General features: G+C 37.3%; 1 long non-coding RNA gene across 1 annotated transcript; it reads left to right on the plus strand.

Annotated features, from left to right (window-relative positions):
• The first annotated feature begins 260 nt into the window (after positions 1-260).
• Positions 261-8,924, plus strand: LOC125094300 (uncharacterized). Its single transcript, XR_007125448.1, has 3 exons — positions 261-352; positions 7,089-7,631; positions 8,145-8,924. It is a non-coding gene; the product is annotated as an uncharacterized LOC125094300 (long non-coding RNA).
• The last annotated feature ends 690 nt before the right edge of the window (positions 8,925-9,614 follow it).

Below are 9,614 nucleotides of genomic sequence, written 5' to 3' on the forward strand. Positions count from 1 at the left end.
TAAGCTCAAATTCCAGCTTAACTCTTTGGGCAAAAGAAGAGAGAGTTTAGTCAAAACCTGAAGCAGTTTGTTGACAGATTTTCCAACAAACAAAGGCAAAAGGAAAAGGGAGAAAACTTCCTGAACTACTTCAAGAAAGGTCCCAAACTAGAGTCTCTGTGTCCAAAAACCTGTTAAATCTACTGAAACCATTTACTGACCATAATGTTTCTCTCTGGAAAGTAAAGTTTTCAGTTAAGCCCCCAGGATTTCTTGATTTTAGCAGGAAACTACCTTACGTGGGTGTCTGGACATCACCCTCTGCTCAAGCATGGAGAAAGTGATCTAGCAACACACCCAACCTGCCTGACAGGTACTGCCTCTACCTGGATGGCTTATTCATGAGTCAGGAAACACCTCTGTTGCCAGTCTTGCATTTCATTTCATTCTTAAACCTGTCAGACTTGGGATGCTGAACAAATTTAAAAATCCAGAAATATGAACCATTGTAAAAACTAGTCACTCAGTCCTCAGCTTTCCAAAATAACAGCTGTCTTTATGCATAAACTCCTATTTATTGAAATATTTATATAGGCAAGAAGGAACTCTATAATGATACTAATGATGGCACTCAAACTGGGTCTCTATAACCACAGGGATATCAGATATTGAAGCATCAGTTGTGATGATTTCAGGCCATTGTTGACCTGTTCAAGAAAAGTTCCCAGCTGTGAAGCACTCTTCCATGAATTGGAGATCTTTAGACCCAAACTTAGTCTGTCCTTCAAAGAGATCACAAAGTCATGAAGTTCCTTAATGGCCATCCTTATATCTTGCTGGAAAGAAGTTTCATTTTGGTGTTTCTTTTTTGTCTACATGGATCCCAGGACAGCAGTAACTAATTACTTTGCCATATTGTATAGAACTTTTATTCAAAATATGATTCAGGGCTTATTACATATATTAATGTAGTATGTTTGACTATGACAGCATAAAGGAAGTGGAAAGGAACAAAGCTGTGTTGCAGTGAGGAGATGACGCAGATGGTAACTTGAGTCTACAGGAACAAATGAAAAGGATGAGAAAGGAAAAATATAAGGATCAATATAACAGTCGTTAGATACATTTTTTCCCTTCTTATCTTAGCTTCCTTAAAGATATAAAATTATATAAAGTAATAATTACAGCAATTTATTGTTGGGCCTGTAACGTATAGAGATATAATATGTATAACAGTAATATTACCAAAAAAGGGGTGAAGAAGAGTTGTGTAAGAGAAAAGTTTCTATGTCTCACTAGTATTAAGTTAGCATAAGTCTAAAGTCAATATCATAAGTTAAGACATAAACCATAAACCCTAGAAAATAACTTACTCTAAGTCACTAAGAAAATAACTAAAAAATTTAGTTGAACAGTCACTGGGGGGATTAAAATATTACACTAAAATACGCATTTAACACAAAAGAAGTATTAAAGGAAAGATAGAGAACAAAATGTGACAAGAGCCTTAACAGAAAGCAAAAAGTAAAATGGAAGATGTAAATACAACCCTATGAATAACAACATTAAATGGTAATGGATTAAACAGTCTAATCAAAGGCAGAAATTGTTAGATTGGGTAAGAAAACGTGATTCAACTATACGCTATCCATAGGATGCAAATCTTATATTCAATAATACAAGTAGGTTGAAAATAAAAAGGATGGAAAAAGATATACTATGCAAACAGCAACCATGGAAGAACTACTAATAATAGAGAAAGCAGACTTGAAGACCAAAAAATATATACAGATTACTAGAGACAAATAGGACATTTTATAATGATGAACGTGTCAATTGATCAGAAAAATAAAATAATTGAAAACATACACGCAACTAGCAATAGTGCCCCAAAACACATGAAGCAAAAAGTGACAGAATCAAAGAAGAAATAGACAATTCAACAATAATAGTTGATTGCTCCTCTATCCCACTTTCAATAATGTATAGAACAACTAGGAAGAGGGTCTAAAGGATATGGACTTGAATGACACCACAAACAAACAAGAACTAACAAACATTTATAGACCATTTTACTTGACAGATTAATATATATTTTTCTCAAGTACACAAGGAACACTTTCCCAGATAGACCATATGTTAGGTTCAGTAAATTTCAAAGGTTGGAAGTCATGTAAAGTATGTTCTCTGAACCACAGTGGAGTGAAACGAGAAATCTACGATAAAAAGTAATTTAAGAAATTAACAAATATGTGGAAATTAAGTGCACACCCCTAAATAACCAAAGAATAAATTACAAAGGAAATTATGAAATACTTTGAGATGAATAAAAACTAAACACAACAAATCAAAACATACAGGATGTATGTAAAGCGATGCTTATAAAGAAATCTATTGCCATAAACATCTACATTAAAAAGGAAGAAACATGTCAAGTCAGCAACCCAAACTTCACCTTAAGACACTGGAAAAATAAGATAAAACTGAAGCTGAGTAAACATAGGGAATACACAGTAAAAATTAGAGTGGAAATTAGTGAAATAGAGATTAGAAAAAACATGTAAAAAAATAATTAAGCCAAAAGTTAGTTCCCTGAAAAGACCAACAAAATTGACAAAGCTTTGACTATACTGACTAAGAAAAAGAATTAAAAACTCAAACATTAAAATCAAGAATGAGAAAGCAGACTGGTTATCATTACCAATCTTATAGAAATTAAAATGATTTTAAGGGATTAGTAGGAACTGCTCTGTGCCATGGACATATATGACATGGATAAGTTCTTAGAAAGACACAAACTTCTGCAATGGACTCAAGAAGAAAGGAAATCAGAATACACATATAACAAGTAAAAAGATTAAATTTCTAGCTTAAAATCTTCTTGCAAAGAAATATCCAGGCCCAGATGACTTGAGCAGTACATTTTACCAAACATTTAAACAAAAATTAATAGCAGCTATTCAAGGGGTACCTAGGTGGCTCAGTTGGTCAAGCGTCCGGCTCTTGATCTCAGCTCAGGTCTTGTTCTGAAGGTCATATGATCCGGCCTTACGTCATCATGCTCTGCACTGGGTGTGGGGCCTGCTTAAGATTCTCTCTCTCCCCATACCCCTCCACCTCCCCCAAATAAAAAAGAATAAATAGCAACTATTCAAAAATTATTTGAGCAAATAGAAAATGAGGGAATAATTTTCAACTCATTCTAGGAGACCAAGTATTACACAGATACAAACATCAAACAAATACATCATAAGAAAACTCTTAAAGCTACAGGCCAATGTCTTTTATGAATACAGACCAAAAAAATCCTCAGCAAATTACTAGCAAACTGAATCTAGGAATATATAAAAAGGATTATCCACTACAACCAAGTGGAATAGATCTCCAAAATGTAAGACTGCTTTAACATCCAACAATCAATCAATGTAATACACCGTATCAATAAAATAAAGGACAAAACCACATGATCATTTCAAAAGAACAGAAAAAGCGTTTGACAAAATGTAACACCCATTCGTGATGAAAAAAAAAAACAACAACACTCAGAAGACTAGGAAGAGAATAAACTCTTCAACATAATAAAAAACATCTACAAAAAATGCACAGATATCATTATACTTAATGATGAAAGATTGAATGCTTCTTCCCCAAGATTGAGAATAAAACCAACATGTCCATTCTCATCATGTGTATTTGACAGTATAGTAGAGGGTCTAGCTTGGGAAATTACGCAAACAAAAGGAAGAAAACCCATCTAGATTGTAAAGGAAGAAGGAAAATTATCTCTATTTGCATATGGCATCATCTTGTATGTATAAAATTCCAAGGAATCCAGTAAAAAGTCATGAGCTCAGCAAGATTGCAGGACACAAGAACAATTTACATACATCAATTGTATTGTTATATGTTAGCAATGAACAATCTGAAAATGACATTAAGAAAACAATTCCATTTTAATAGTGTCAAAAAATATTTAGGAATAAACTTAACAAAATAGTATAAGACTTATACACTGAAAACTACGAAAAAATTGTTGAAAGTAATTAAAGAAAAGCAAATAAATGAGAAAGTATTTCATGTTCACGGACTGAAAGATTTCATATTGTTAAAATGGCCGCAGTGTTCCTCAAACCGATCTACGGATTCAAGGTAAAGCCTATCAAAATCGCAGCTGGATTTGTTTCAGAAATTGACAATTTACATGAAAATTCAAAGGACACAGGATAGCTAAAATGATACTGAAAAAGACCAAAGTTATAAATGGCAAGATGTCATTCTTTTGATGGCTGAGTCAGTCAGAGAAAGACAAATAACATATGATTTCACTCATATGTGGAATTTCAGGAACAAAACATATGAACGTAGGGAAAGGAAAAGAAGGAAAAGAAAATAAGATAAAAACAGAGAGGGAGGCAAACCATAAGAGACTTTGGACTACAGAGAACAAACCAAGGCTTACTGGAGGGAAGGTGGGAGAGGGGATGGGCTAACTGCGTGATGGGCATTAAGGAGGGCACTTGTGATGAGCACTAGTATAATATGTAAGTGATAAGTCACTAAATTCTACTCTTGAAACTAATACTACAATATACGTTAACTAATTTGAATTTAAATAAAATCTTCAAAGAAAGAAAAATTAAAAAAAAAAAAAGACCGAAGTTGAGGAATTCACACTTCCTGATTTCAAAACTCGTTACAAAATTACAATAAGACAGTCTAGTACAGGCAAAAGGACAGACAGGTCAACAAAATAGAATAGAGGTTCCAAATAAAGTCTCACATTTTGGAGCAATTAGTTTCAATAAGGGGTCAATATAGTTCAATGCAGCCAGGAAAGTCTTTTTGACAAATGGCGCTGACAGTCCCGGATGCCCACTTCCAAAAGTACAAAGTTGGATACCCTCGTTACACTACACACAAAGAAGTGAACTCAAAATAAACTATAAAGTTAAATGCAAAAGCTAACATTATATGATTCTTGAGAGGAAACATGAAAGTAAGCCCCTAAATATGATGTTAAAAACCCATAAGTAATAAAAGGAAAAAGTAGATAAATTGGAATTTAGCAAAATCGGAAGCTTGTATGTTGCAAATCACACCAAGAAAGTGCAAAGACAACCCACAGAGTGAAAGAAAATATTGGCAAACCACATATCTGATAAGGGACTTGTGTCTATATCTTGAGCCACTCAATAATAAAAAACAAACAACAGAATTAAAAAGTGCGTGATTGATCTGAACCATATTTCTTCAAAGATAAGCAGCTGGTCATTAAGCACATGAAAAACGTTCAGCATCATTCGTTATTAGGGAGATGCATATCAAAACCACAGTGAGTACCACTTGGCACCCACTAGGATAATGATCATGACAAAGACATGGAATGTGAAGAAATTGAACCTCCTGTGTTCCTGGTGGGGATGCAGAGTGGCTGCACTAGTTTGTAGAACAGTTTGGCGGTTGCTCAAAATGGGAAACATGGACTGCTGTGATCTAGTAATTCTATTCCTGGGTACGGGCCCAAGAGAAATGAAAACACACATTCACCCAAGAATTTTTGCATCAATGTTCAAGCAGCACTATTCAAAATCACTGAAGAGTAGAAATAACCCAAATTCCATCAATGGATGAAGCATAATTAAGATATAGTTTATTTAGAAGAATAAATGTAACAAGATGGGATTGGGAGGGAGACAAACCATAAGTGACTCTTAATCTCACAAAACAAACTGAGGGTTGATGGGGGGAGGGGGGTTGGGAGAGGGGGGTGGGGTTATGGATATTGGGGAGGGTATGTGCTATGGTGAGTGCTGTGAAGTGTGTAAACCTGGCGATTCGCAGACCTGTACCCCTGGGGATAAAAATATATGTTTATAAAAAATAAAATTAAAAAAAAATACTAGCAAGATTACTTGGCAATCAGAGAAGACAATTATCATATAATCTCCCTGATATGAGGAAGTGGAGATGCAACATGTGGGGCTTGGGAGATAGAAAAGGAATAAATGAAACAAGATGGGATCAGGAGGGAGACAAACCATAAGAGACTCTTAGTCTCACAAAACAAACTGAGGGTTGCCGGGGGGGTGGGGAGGGGGGGTGTTTGGGTTATGGACATTGGGAAGGTATGTGCTATGGTGAGTGCTGTGAAGTATGTAAACCTGGCAATTCACAGACCTGTACCCTGGAGCGAATAATACATTATATGTTAATTTAAAAAAATATTAAAAAAAGATTCTTACTTGGTTAAAGTTTTTCACTTAAAAAAAAAAGATATAGTTTATTTATATACCATGTTATTCATCAGTAAAAAGGGATGAATTACTGACCTCTGCCATCATACGGATGAACCTTGAAAACATGATGCTAAGTGACAGAAAGCAGACACACAAGGTGACATATTGATGTGTGACTATACATTGATATGAAATATACAGAGTAGGCAAATTTGTAGAGCTAGCAAGCAGATCGGGAGCTGTTGAGGGCTTGGGGAGGGGGGAATGGCACATGATATAACATGATGTGACATGATGACAAAAGTGGATGAAAACGTAACTTTTGGGCCATGATCAAAATGTAAAATTGTAGTGATTGCATAAGTCTATGAGCAAACTGAACAACACTGAATGACATACTTCGAATGCCTGTGATTTTGGGTATGTGAATGATATCTCAATAAAGGTGTTAAAAACTCTAATCCTTATAGATCAGTCATGTAGTATGAGTTTTGGTTTCTTTAGAAAAATTATTACGGGAGCAGTTTTCAATGTATTGTCACTGCTGACATTTTGGGCTAAATCATTATTTGTTATTGGGGAGCATCCCTTTGGTCTGTGCCTTGTAGGATGCTTAGCTGTATCCTTGGCCTCACCCGCTGGGAGCCAGGAGCCCCCCATCCCCAGGTATGGCAACCAAAACTGTCTCTGACATTGACAAATGTCCCTGGGGTGGGGGGATGGTGCAATGATTGTGTGGCATGCTTAACAGCAGTAATTGTACAAAATCCACATGTCAGCTCTTACTAACGCTTTCGGCTGCTAGAAACTTAAACATTTGCCCCTTATTTCTCACAACGAAACTAAAGAATAGATTGTTTTCATTACTTTCAGCTTTGGTCCTGGAGTTCAAGGGGAAGGCAGTGAGGAAAATCGTCCAGGTGCAATTGCAACTTTCCACAGATTGATGCCTGTGCAGTCTCTCTGTTTAACTGCTGTACTCAGGGTTGTAATTTAGCCTGTGCCTAATGAAATGTTAAATTTGCTTGACACATGTTTAGTAGATGGTCCTTCTAAATACGAAACTATTTAGAGAAGTAAAAATGCATTTATCTTTTATTCTATTATTGGTTATAGAGTAAATATCATGAATATCTATGCAAAGTAAGAAAAAAAATAAGCAGGATTCCATGAAGATTCAAATAAAAATGTTCTACTTGAATTTAATTGTTTTTGGCAGCTTAGCCAAGTGAACCTCTCAGTCTGTATTCAAGGAGTCCCACGAAAACTGCAGTGATTGGAAAACACGACAGTTGATTTCCAAGTAAAGCAAGAAGGCATGTGATTGATTCTACCACTGCTTAACACAAAGCTGAAAAGGAACAAATGAGAAAGATTAATCATCTTGAAACCCCGGGAGAGGCCAGAATCAGAACTGTGAGTCCCAGGGAGAAAAAAAAAAAAAAGGGAAAAATGTGACAAATGTGACAAGAGGGTGTTGAATCAGTCACTGATAAAAGGGAAGGGGTGGCTCCCTCACCGCGTTGCAGCAATAGAAACAAACAAGGAAAGCCAACGCCGATGCAATGGGAAAACATGTCGGGTTTATGCACACGTCCTCACAAACACATTAATCACCACGAAGCAGTAATGCTCATCATCATGTACTCATTTCATGCTATGAAAATTGGATGTCTCACATTGACTGTCTTTCCCCCCATAGCAAAATCAGGCAGTCTTCCCATTACTGACCTCCCTGCAATCCCTCACCGTGTCCTCCTGGACATCTTGAAAAGACATCAGGACGGCGATGGATGGGTGGGAAATGGTCTGACACATGCGCTCTGGCTTTCCATATGCCCCGGATCGGCTGGGGATCAAAGCCAGTGTTTTACAGCTCATTTGTGTTAGCGATTTCTTGCCTTACCCTGCACTTACTTCTTTTTCCAGTCTATCTGATTCAAAGAAAAGGACAGCATCAAAGTCATGCTCCCATCATGCCTTTTACACTCGCACCCTGACCTGAATACCTGGCGTCACCTTTTTTCTTCTTCTTGTGACTAAATCTTATCTTGGACTTTTTCATCTTAAAGTTCTGCCCACTCCCTCATGCTGAGCTTCCAGTTCCAATAGCCTGAATGACTGTGGCTACAAGCTAGGAGAACAGGGGGCCTCTAGCCATCGAGCTCTCTGTTGTGCAAAGCCATTTGCACCCCTCTTAGCCTTAACACTTACCACTTGGACTGGTCCTGTCTTGTTCCTCTGGAAAGTTCCAGACTCCAGTGTTGAGAGCAGGAGAGGACGAAGAAGCCCTCCACGTAGCGTGTGTGCTAACGCCGGGTGTGTGTGCCCTCACCTGCGTGTGTCTCTCTGTGGCTCCGGGCAGAGTGCGAGGTAGAATGAGAACTTGAAGTCCTCTAAAGGAAGGCATCGGGGCCGTGATTGTTACAGCTCTTCTCCGCAGACTTTCTAGTCTCACAAGGAATTTCTTCCACGTCTTGGAGTTGACAGGAATTGGACAAGCCTTGGTCTTACCACAACCCAGCGCATTGGGCAATCTAAGGGCGGGACTCTCCCTCAACATTGGGGTTGCCAGTTCAGTAGGGCCTGAAGTTCCTTTTCTGAAAAGGAAAGTCCATGCTGTGGCAAAATTGACTAAACTTGGTTTTTCGTTTGTTTGTTTTGTATTTGTGTGTGTGTGAGGGGGAGTTCCACTTTTAATTAACCCAAGTAAGCAAAAAATAAATAAATAAATAAATAAAGGTGTGTTACTATCAAAGGAAGAATCACCTGGTGAAAATGCTCCCTTAAATGCAGACTTTCTCCCACTTTGGATATTTTCCCCTCCTTGTCCTCCTGCTCTGCTGTTGGGACAACCACTTTTTTTTTTTTTTTTTTTTTTTTTCTTGAGAAAGTTGAACAAAATTTAGAGTTGTGCTGGCTGAAGATATTTTCCTATGCTGTTTGGGAGAGATTAAAATACATCAACTTCCCCAACTGCCTCAGGCTTCCTACAACTCCAGCCCTCCACCAAAACTCTCCTTTTCATGATAAATGGTGCTCTTAGGATTCTGCACCTCCTGGAGGTCTTTCCCTAGAAGCTGCTTATATTTATGCCATCTACTGGGTGTGGGTGGAACTGCATTTGTTGCTGCAAGCCACAATATCCTTATTCTGTGCCCAAGGCTTTCAAGAAAATAGAGGTCTCAGAAATGATGAAAAATTTAGGAAACACAAATATATATCACTTAGAACATAAATAGGGACACCTGAGATGTTAATTTTATTTTTAGAAGTATTTTTTTTTTCAGAGGAGGATATTTTAACCCTTCTGCTCTTCTTTGTGTTGAATCTAAGGAAACATCCCTGAGATTGGGTTGGAGAATAATGTAGGTCAGGTTGTAAGCCTTGTGCTCCAAA

This window comes from Lutra lutra, chromosome 1, assembly GCF_902655055.1.
Source record: "Lutra lutra chromosome 1, mLutLut1.2, whole genome shotgun sequence".
NCBI classification, from domain to species: domain Eukaryota; kingdom Metazoa; phylum Chordata; class Mammalia; order Carnivora; family Mustelidae; genus Lutra; species Lutra lutra.